Source organism: Arachis stenosperma, chromosome 7 (genome assembly GCF_014773155.1).
Source record: "Arachis stenosperma cultivar V10309 chromosome 7, arast.V10309.gnm1.PFL2, whole genome shotgun sequence".
Classification (NCBI taxonomy): Eukaryota; Viridiplantae; Streptophyta; class Magnoliopsida; order Fabales; family Fabaceae; genus Arachis; species Arachis stenosperma.
In genome coordinates, this window is record NC_080383.1 from 29554484 (window position 1) to 29564802 (window position 10319).

The following is a 10319-nucleotide window of genomic DNA, read 5'->3' on the forward strand; positions in this document are numbered from 1 at the left end:
ATCCCTATTATGTGATTCAAGAATAAGTAAGTCTCTCATAGAACAAGCAGGCACACAAATTCTATTACCACGAAATAGAAAACCATTATGTCTATAAAATTTGTTAAATGCACTATGTTCACAAGAGGCATAAATAACAGAAAAGTCAGAATCAGTAACATACAACTCCTTTAAAAATTTAAATCCCAATAACTTAGAGGTAAGTGTAGTAATCAAAGCATACCTCCGAGATAAAGCTTCAGCAACGACATTATCTTTACCTTGTTTAAAGACAATCACATAGGAAAATGTTTCAATAAATTCCACCCATTTAACATGTCTTTTATCAAGCTTACCTTATCCTTTTAAGTGCTTCAAAGATTCATGATCCGTGTGAATCACAAACTTCTTAGGGAAGAGGTAGTGTTGCCAAACCTCTAAAGCCCGAACCAAAGCATATAATTCTTCTTTTTGAAGCACTTCCAAAACAACTGAAACATGTGACAAGTGGTCATCCAAACAAGTGCTATAAATGAAAGGATAAACAAGACAAGAATTGAAATTGAATAAAAAAGATACATTGAAATTGAAATAGAAACAAAAATGATAGATTGAAATTGAGTAAAAAGAGAATCACTCTACTTTCTATTCAATTTCTTGATGCAACAAGAAAGGGACTCCTCAACCTAACTTATCAACGCTATAGTTTGAAAATTGAATCGAAGGGACTTCTCAACCTTCTATTCAATTTTCCGATGTAACAAGAAAGGGACTCCTCAACCTCAATTGTCTACATCATGGTTTCATCACGAAACCAAAAGGGATTTTTAAACCTCTAGATCATTTTATGCTTTTTTTTTTAAACAATAATGAAACACAAATGAAAACAAGAACACAAGAATTTAAAGAAAGACGCAACATACACTGGACTTTTTTTTTACAAAAGAAAAACAAATATAGATTAATAAGAATTAATCTAATGCTTGAGTTCTGATACCAAATGATACGAAACGTAACCCATGATAAGATGAAAAATCAAAGAAAGGGACTCTTCTACCTTAATTTGATTTTCTGATGCAACAACTAAGGGAATCACTCTACCTCACCTGTTCACAACCAAGTTTTTCAAAGAAACTCAAAAAAAATTTCATTCATAAAAAATTAAGAAAAAAAATGGCTACCAGGTTTTAGAGGATTTTTATACCTCTTAAATTTAAAACCCTAACTCATAAGTTCACTAGAATAAAATATAGGTCAAATTATAACTGGGTATAAAATAAACAAATAACAAAAATAAAATAAACTTAGAATAAATTATAAGAAAGTGATGTCTCTTTTAATTCATCTTGACTAACGAGAGTCTTCAATGCATCTTGTAGAATAATAAGACGTTGACTTTTGATAATCGTTAATCATTGTCTTGCCCAATTCTTGATGCATCTCCTAAACACATGATTTAACTATATTTACAAAATCTTCTTTTATTCTCTTAGTTGTTACTTTTGTAATTGGACCAATTGGCATATGACAGTTCTCAGTGTGTCCCATAAAACTCGTATCAACTGTCATAGATTTTTCCAAACTCCGATAATTCTACATCAGCATTTTCATATCTCCCAAGGTACCAATTGAGGGTTGGCACCATGTCCCTTTAATTCTAAATTATTGTTATTGATGCATTGTATTTCAAAAATCCATATAATAATGATAATTATATTTTAATTTGATTAATGTGTCTAAGGTTTTTAATTTAACTAAATCTTTGAGTTAAGTCATTCTATTGCTTGATATGATTATGAAGATAAGTAGTTGAAGATAAAAATGTAAATATTTTGTGCTAATAATATACATAAAATAAAGTTTAATTATGTGCAGTTACGATAGAAAATATTCATATTTAGGGGGCATCTAGTGTACAGATGCATTTGTAAAGATTTTTGTCTTTTATGGTTATTTGTTGATTTTAAAAGCGTATCACTAAAAGTGTTGCTTAAAGAGAAAGTGTTATCCTTAATCGTTAACTTGGCTCTGATACCAATTTTTAAAATGTAATTTCTATTAACTCTTCGTAAATTTTTGAAATGTAATTTCTTTTTCAAAATTTCTATTAACTCTTCGTATTTTGCTTTTATAATTTGTATAGATTTGGTTGGTGGTACTTTATAATTTGCAGTTTCATAATCAAAAGTATTGACTATTTTTACTATTACTAATTCTGATTTCATTTTTATAGTTTTTCAATCTTGTTTTAATTTATAATATTCTTTTTTGCATGGATTATTGTATATAAGATCTTTTATCTGTTTGTCCTTTTCTTTAATATAATTTTTTAAATCCTCAAAAACTTCTTTTATTTCTACACTTTCTGTTGTTTCTAAATATCTTTTTAATTTTTCAACTTCATTTTCCATTTTTTCTTTCAACAGCTTTAATTCTTTTAAGTCATAATATGGTTTTCCAGGCATTTATAAATTTTTTAAGTTTAGCTCTAACTTGTTTATATTTGTTCTTATTTCTATCCTTTTTATTATAAGGTCATTAATTTCGAACTGAAGATTATTTAATTCCTTTTTATACTCCTTTATTTTACTTTTTAATTTTTTCGCCCTTTTTCTTTTTATTTTGTTTTCTGGTCTTTCAATCTTTGTAAACTTCATTATTTATCTTAGAATTTCTGCAAATTCTATCATCGATTCATCACTATTTTCTAGAGATTCTATTATTTTTTCTAACTCTTCAACTTCTCCTTTCAATTTGTCATAGATTATTTTTAGAGCTTTAAATGTTCTTTGATTTATTTCAGAAAACTGTAAATAATTCAACCGATTTTCTCTTTCAAAGAGCTCTTGTTTCTTGTCTTGATAGGTTACATATATTTTTTCTTTATTTATTGTCATAACTTAGTGTTTAGGGTTTCATTTAATTTTTCGACCTTTTTTGTTAAATCTTTTATTTCAGAATTTTCTTCTTTAGTCTTTAACTTAGATAAACTTAAAGGGCTATTAATTTTGGATTCTCTTATTTGAAAATTCGATGAAACTAATTTTCCTGATGGTTCTTTTAGTAAAAGAACTGGGTTTTCAATAGCTTTATATTTTGGTATTTCTGTCTTTACAATTTTCTGAAATAATTCATCAACATAAATTCTTTCTCTGTTTTTAAATATTATACTATGATGGCTATTTGTTAAAGCATAATTTATTGCATATGTAATTGAAAATGGTTCATCATCTTGTTCCATTAGATTCTTTCTGTGAAATTTATAAGCCAAACTTATAGATCTTCCAAGATTTTCAGTTGACAAAGGTATAGCATATCCAAGATGGGCATTGAATTTAACATTTACGTTTGCCAAGTTTCCATGAACAATTCCAATTATTTGATCTATTGGGTCATCAGTAATTCTTTTGTCACAGATTGCTAAGCTTATTGGTGAATTAATTCCTTTCATATATGTAGATTTGATTAAGACTTGTATAGTACTAATATGGATCCATCCAATTTTAGATCTTTTTTGTTGATCCTTAATTTTCTCAATCTGTTTACTCAATTCGTCATCATTTATCAAAGCTATTTCAAGTTCTCCATTGGCAGATTTTATCTTTATAGGGGCTTCAAGTTGAAATTTTTCATAGTATATTATATTTTTTCTATTAAAAACTTCTTTTAAAAGATTTTGTTTATTAAAATTTTCATTTGATTTGAGATTTAATTCTATTTTTAGAACAGCCTGTTTTTTATTATCTAATAATGCAGATAATCTATAATAGTCAGATTCTTCCGTTAATTCTAAACTTTCTAAATAATTCATAACTAAGAGATTAGGATAAAGGCGTACCTTTCTGGAGAAAAACTTTTTTTATTTAGAATATTTTACATAAGATGTTTTTTATCTCCAGATGGGAGATTGTAGATACTAACTCCAGAGGGAAGTTTAGAATTGGTTTTTCCTAAGGGAATTCTTCTTCAAACTATAGAATCGCCTCGGCAGCTTCCTCCTTGCTTTCCTAGCATATGAGTACTCTTAGCCTTCTGCTTTCTATGGTTTGATGATTTCTACAATTGCCTAAGCAACCTATTTATAATGGTTGGGTCTGATGGACAATTCCCATCCTTACCATTCTTATGACGTCATTGCTTACGTCATTGTTTATTATCTTACACCAGCTACATTGTTGGTGCTCTATGACCTAAGCGCTTACGTCATTATGCAATAATGTTGAGAGATACTTCAGATGTGCTGTCCTCCTCTTTCATTATGTGGCCTTCAGATGCGTTGTCTCCTTCCTTTATCATGTGGGTTGATTCTGTTTCATTATTGCTTTCTTCAGATAACTCTGAGACACATAGCTGGCACTTGTGGTCTTCTCTGTCTTTTATCAAATAGCAGAGATTCCTCTTTATCTCTTCGGGGAGCTTTTCTAAGAGCCCAGATAAGTTGTAGAATGCTGATTCAAACTCCACTAAGAGTCTCATCTCTCTTTCTTCAATTTCATTCCTTTTACTGGATACAAGCAAAGTATTTCTGCTTTTATAATTGATTCTTGTGTGAGATTCTCTTGTTATCCTTTGAGTTCTTTCGAAGACCCTTGCTAGTGTGCTGGCTAGTCTTCCTTCATGACTGTAGATTGTTAAATCTTGAACTTGATCAATTGGTTGAAAATTTCCTGGGAAGACGGACATGAAGATTACTTGATGTGCTGGAACCAAGCATTCTTCTTCTTCATTAAAAATAGGTTGACTATTCGTAAATTTTAGGGATATATCCCTTGGATTTACGTTGTCAATCATATTTTTAAATCTCTTTACTGCATCAACGAATCCTGCAGGAAACTCATTAATAATTTTTAAATCATTAAAAATTAAAATTGTATCAATTAATCCATACTGGAAAAACTGATAGGTGTCAGATGGGGAAGCATCTAGAAATATAACCAGCTTTGTTAGCTGTTCTTTGGCAATAGGATAATATCCCAAGATTGCCCTTTTTTCTTCAGTCCAATTTAGGACTATGTTAAGGGTTTCTCTGAGATTTGATCTACAGACCCTTTTCTTTTCTTATAGGAATGTTCTCTGGGTTTGAATTGGAGCTTTATCTGCTCTTTTTAGGGTTTGCTCTGGATGAAGAGCTTCATATTCCCTGAAGGATTCTTTTGCTTCTTCCAGTGTTAAAAACCCTCCTTTATGAATTATCCTTGATTGATGTGTAAATGGTGCTGCTTTTTCCCAGGCATCATATACTCCTTTCATGGGGCCATTATAAATTACATAATATTTTTTATCTTGGGTGGATTTTTTGATAATTTCAGCAATTATTTTATTTTCTGAAATTTTTTCTTCACCTGATTTGTCCACCACGCTTAGCTGGCTGAACTCTGATGGTTTTGGTTGTTGTGTTGATTTCATTGCTTCGATGGCCTTCTTGAGGGATTGGATCTGTATCCTTATTTGCTGACAATGCTTGCATTTTTCGAGTTCTTGTTCGTATTTTTGAATTTCTTGATCTAATGCGTTGTAGACGAACTCCATTCTCTTGTTAATGGAAAATCGATTTTTATTCTCTTATTGTCACCCTTAATATATTCAATTTTTATTGGATATTGTAACAAAAATAATTGCTATTTTACCAATCGTCCATGATTATAATCAACTTTTAAATTATATCGTATAAAACCTGTTAGGTAACTTGAATCTGTCCTTAATGTAAATTCTTTGGGTAGTAAATCGATTTTCCATTTCTTAAGAGATTTAATTGCTACCAGAGTTTCCTTTTCATGAGTGGTATATCTCTGTTCTGTTGGAGTAAAAGTTCCTGAAATATACCTGCAAAGTAATTCCTTTGGGGGATATTTAGAATCTAGTGATTCTTTTTCTTGTTCTAAGCTTTTTATAGCTTTCTTAGCTTTTAGACATCCTGACCAGGTTATGTCTGAGGCATCTGTTTCTACTATTAAGTAGTCATTTTCTTTTGGAATATAAAGTTCTGGAAGTTTTTCATATAATTCTTTAATTCTTTGAATTTGCATACTATCTTTTTCATCCCATTTCCATTCTTTTTTAGTACTTATTTTTGGAAATAAGCTTTTAGTGTATTCTGTTATATTCTTTAAAAATCCTTGATCAGAAATATAATTTATACACCCTAAAAATCTTTGTAATTGTTTTCTATCTTCTATTTTATTAGGAAATAAATTTACTTTTTCTAGAACATTTGGTTGTAGTTTTAGCTTTCCTTCAGTGGATAGAATTAATCCAAGAAACTCTATTTCTTGTTTTGCTATTCTTGCTTTCTTTTTGCTAAGAACTAATCCTTTTTCTTTACATCTTTCTAAAACTATTAATAATTTTTGAAGATGATCTTCTTTATCCTGTTTTGTAAAAATTAGTATATCATCAATGTACACTAAAACAAATTCATTTAACTCCTTTAGATTTTCTTCCATAAATCTTTGATAAATACCTGGGGCTTGTTTTAATCCGAATGGTAATACATTCCATTCATAGAGCAACACACTTGTTGATTCTTTTGTTGGGTAAGTAAAAGCAGTTAATTTCTTTGTTTCTTCGTCTAAACGAAGTTGCCAATATCCTGATTTTGCATCAAGAGATGAAAACCAAGTTGCTCCTTTGATTTTTTCTAAAATAGAATCTTTTCTTGGAAGTTTATGAGCATCACCAATAGTTGCTTCATTCATTTTCTTATAGTTTATTACCATTCTTCGTTTTCCCCTTTTAATTTCATTATTGTTTTCAACGTAAAAAGCTGGAGCCGCATGAGGACTTTTACTTAATCTTATAATTCCTTTTTCCAAAAGATCTTTACATTCTAGTGAGAACTCTTCTCTATCTCTTGCGGAATAAGGAATTTTATTTGGAACATTTATCTCTTTTATGGGATCTTTTAATTTAATGCTTACTAATTCGTTATTTGTATTTTTAATATCTAAAGGATTTTCAGCACAAATTTCATCCAAAAGTTCTTCTATCTTTATTTCAAGATTATTTTTTGGAATATTTATCTGAAAGTATAGATTTAAATAACATGTTTCTAATATAGAAAATATTTTAAATTTTAAGATCTTATCTATAGTAGTAGTTGGTATTTTTATACGTTTTGATTTTTGATTTATTGAAGAATCGTGTGGAGCTTTTAAAACTATATATGTTAATTCTTGAATGAATGGATGATATAGCTTTAAAAAGTTATTTCCTATGATAAAATCCATTCCAGAATCTAACATATATATAGATGGAATAATGAATCTATAATTTTGAATAAAAATTTCAACCATCTCTGCTTTTTGGTCAATTTTATGTATTGATTTGTCAGCTATTCTAACTCTTAATGGTTTCTTTAATTTTTTCCAATCAAGTTTTATATTTGAACTAGCAAAGCATTGTGTTGCTCCAGAATCTATGAAAGCATTTATAAATTTTTCTGTTATTTTTATAGTAATAAATGTAGCATTATTACTCAGTCTCTGAGTCTGTTTCTCAGACATATTCAAAAATATAGTCTAAGTTATCATCAGATTCTTCTAATGGTTCCATGAAACAAGACTTAGCAATTTCTATTTATTTAGTAAGATCCTTTTTATCCTTCTTTTTTGGGCATTCATTTGCGTAGTGTCCTTCTTCTTGGCAATACCAACATTTACAATTTTCTTTTTTATTCGGGCAATAGTTATTTCTTTGTCTTTTGTTTTTATTGTTATTTTCTTTCCTAAAATATCTCTTTTTTCTCCAGTTTGGATAGTATTTTCTTCTTCTAAATTGATATTTTCTTTTTCTTTGAAAATTTTTATTAAGACCATATTTTTGAGGTATCTCTTCATTATCCTGACAGCAAATTCTAATTATATTTGCAAATCTTTTTTGAGTTGCTTCTTGCATACAATGTTCTTTTATTTCCTCTCTTATTGCAGAGGTTGCTCCACCAAAATTATTTTCAATTGTTCCTCTATTTATTTCTCTTATAAATCTTCCCATTATAAATTCATTAGCAGGATATGGAAGTTTTGTTATATACATACTGAGATAATGATTTTTATCTTCTTCTTTTAATTTGTAATAATGTATTCTATATTCACATATATAAGATTCCACATTACATAAATCATATATCTGAATATTAGCTAAATGGTTTTTTGCTTCTTGATATTCTTTATTATAGACTTCTTGTCTATGATCTATAATATTTTTTCCAAAAAATTCTTTATATAGAATCATCATTATATATAATATCTTATCATAAGCTGTTGTTTTTGTTTCTAATTCTTCTATTATTTGGTTTTCTATTGATGTCATATAATCTCTTATAGTTCCTTTAGTATGAAATCCTATGTAATTCCAAATGTCTCTTCCAGACAATTCACTAAGTTTTGGATTAGTAAAGGCTTCTAATAAGAAGGAATTCAACCAGTTTTCGAAAATTTCTTTTTCGTTCTTTTTGCAGTCTAAATCGAGCATTCTTTCTCCTTCCATTTCCTAGATTTTAGGAACGTATTTTGATGGTATTTTTGTATATTTTGAATCTTTATTTATAAATCCTTTTTTAAAAGCATAATTATCAAAACCTGTTTCCCATTTAAATTGAGATTGATTATCCTTAGATGTTCCAGCTTCATTTTTTACTTGTATTGGAATTGCTGGTTCTTCGTCACTTGAATAGTCTAGAATGTGTTCTTCATTTTCTATATTTTCAGCATTTACTAATTCTTCTTCTATTTGAAAACCATGTTCCATAATATTATTTTCTTGAGCCATTTTTAATTGTTTAAAAAGCATTGTAACTTCTTCTAATTTTTCTTCAATATTCATAATTTCAATGGTGGTTTTACTTTTAAGTCTGTTATGTTGATTATATTTTGAAATTTTTTTTTTTGGGATTCTCTTTTTCCTTATTTCTTTGAAATTTTATAGATACTAATATTTCTTCAAGCATATCTACTATAGGATTTAATTGTGGGTTAAAAGTATGATGAAGATGTGGGGAATCATTTCCATGGTAGCATTTTTTAGAAATTCCATGTGAAAAATAAGTTTTTTCAGGTTTTTGAAGTCCTTCAATAAAACTTATAGTAAAATAAAGATTTTGAGAAAAATCATTTTGTATTGATTTTAAGAATTCAGTGTCATTACAATTAACATTGGTTAAAATCATTAATTTTTGATCTATTAGTTTTGATAATTTAATTATTTCTTCTCTTAAATCTTCTAATTTACTTTTTTCCATTAGGTGACGCTTTTCTTTGTGAAGGGTTACGGTTTTAAGTTAAAAGTATGATTTTAGAATGTGTAGTTTAGATTTTGCCACATAAGCACATCTTTAAAACAACATCTTTACCATATATTTCACCTTATATTTATGATCATATTATGTACTTTTCCAGTTTTACACAGTAGTGAATCTAAAAATTTTAAACGGTGAGGACAAATATATATCATATAAGAATAACAAAATTTTTTATATAAATATATCGAAGTATACATAATTAAATATTATAAAAATATTTAATATTTAATAATTTTTTATTATCCATATTAGTGTATTATCTATATTTAATATTAAATGTTAAATAATAATAATAATAATAATAATAATAATCAAGCAGATTGATTATTTTCTAATTGAGAGATTTTTTATTTGAGAATTTGAAATACCAAAATATATTTTTTATAAATTATTTGTGATGAATGATATTTAAAAAAAAATACACTAAATTTCTCATATCTCTATTATATATTTTATAGATTACTTAATATTTATTCCGTTATTTAATAAAAAGACCAAATTTGGTTTCTAATAATAATAATAATAATAATAATAATAATAATAATAATAATAATAATAATAATAAGGGATAAGTACTTTTTTCGTCTCCAAGGTCTGGGGTCGAAATCAAAATCGTCCTCGAACTTTTTTTTTATTAAAATCATCCTCAACGTTAAAAACGCTTTAAAACCATCCTTTCCCTAATTTTTGGACCAAAATACCCTCATCATCATCATTATCCTCTTCACCACCACCACCACCAAACAGCAACAACACCCTCACCCCTCACCCCCTCACCTCACTCCCTCATCACAACCCCACACCCCCTCACCCCCACCACTCCCTCACCGTAACCCCCTCCCCCACACCCCTCACTCCCTCATCACAACCCCACACCCCCACCCCCTCACCCCACTCCCTCACTGTAACCCCCAACCCCCTTTCCATGCTCCTCTCTTCAGTCATCATCATCATCATCAACAGATTTCATCAACAACAACAAATTTTATCAAAAATCTAGTTTACAGAAAAAGAAGAAAAAGAATAAGAAGTAGAAGGCAGAAAG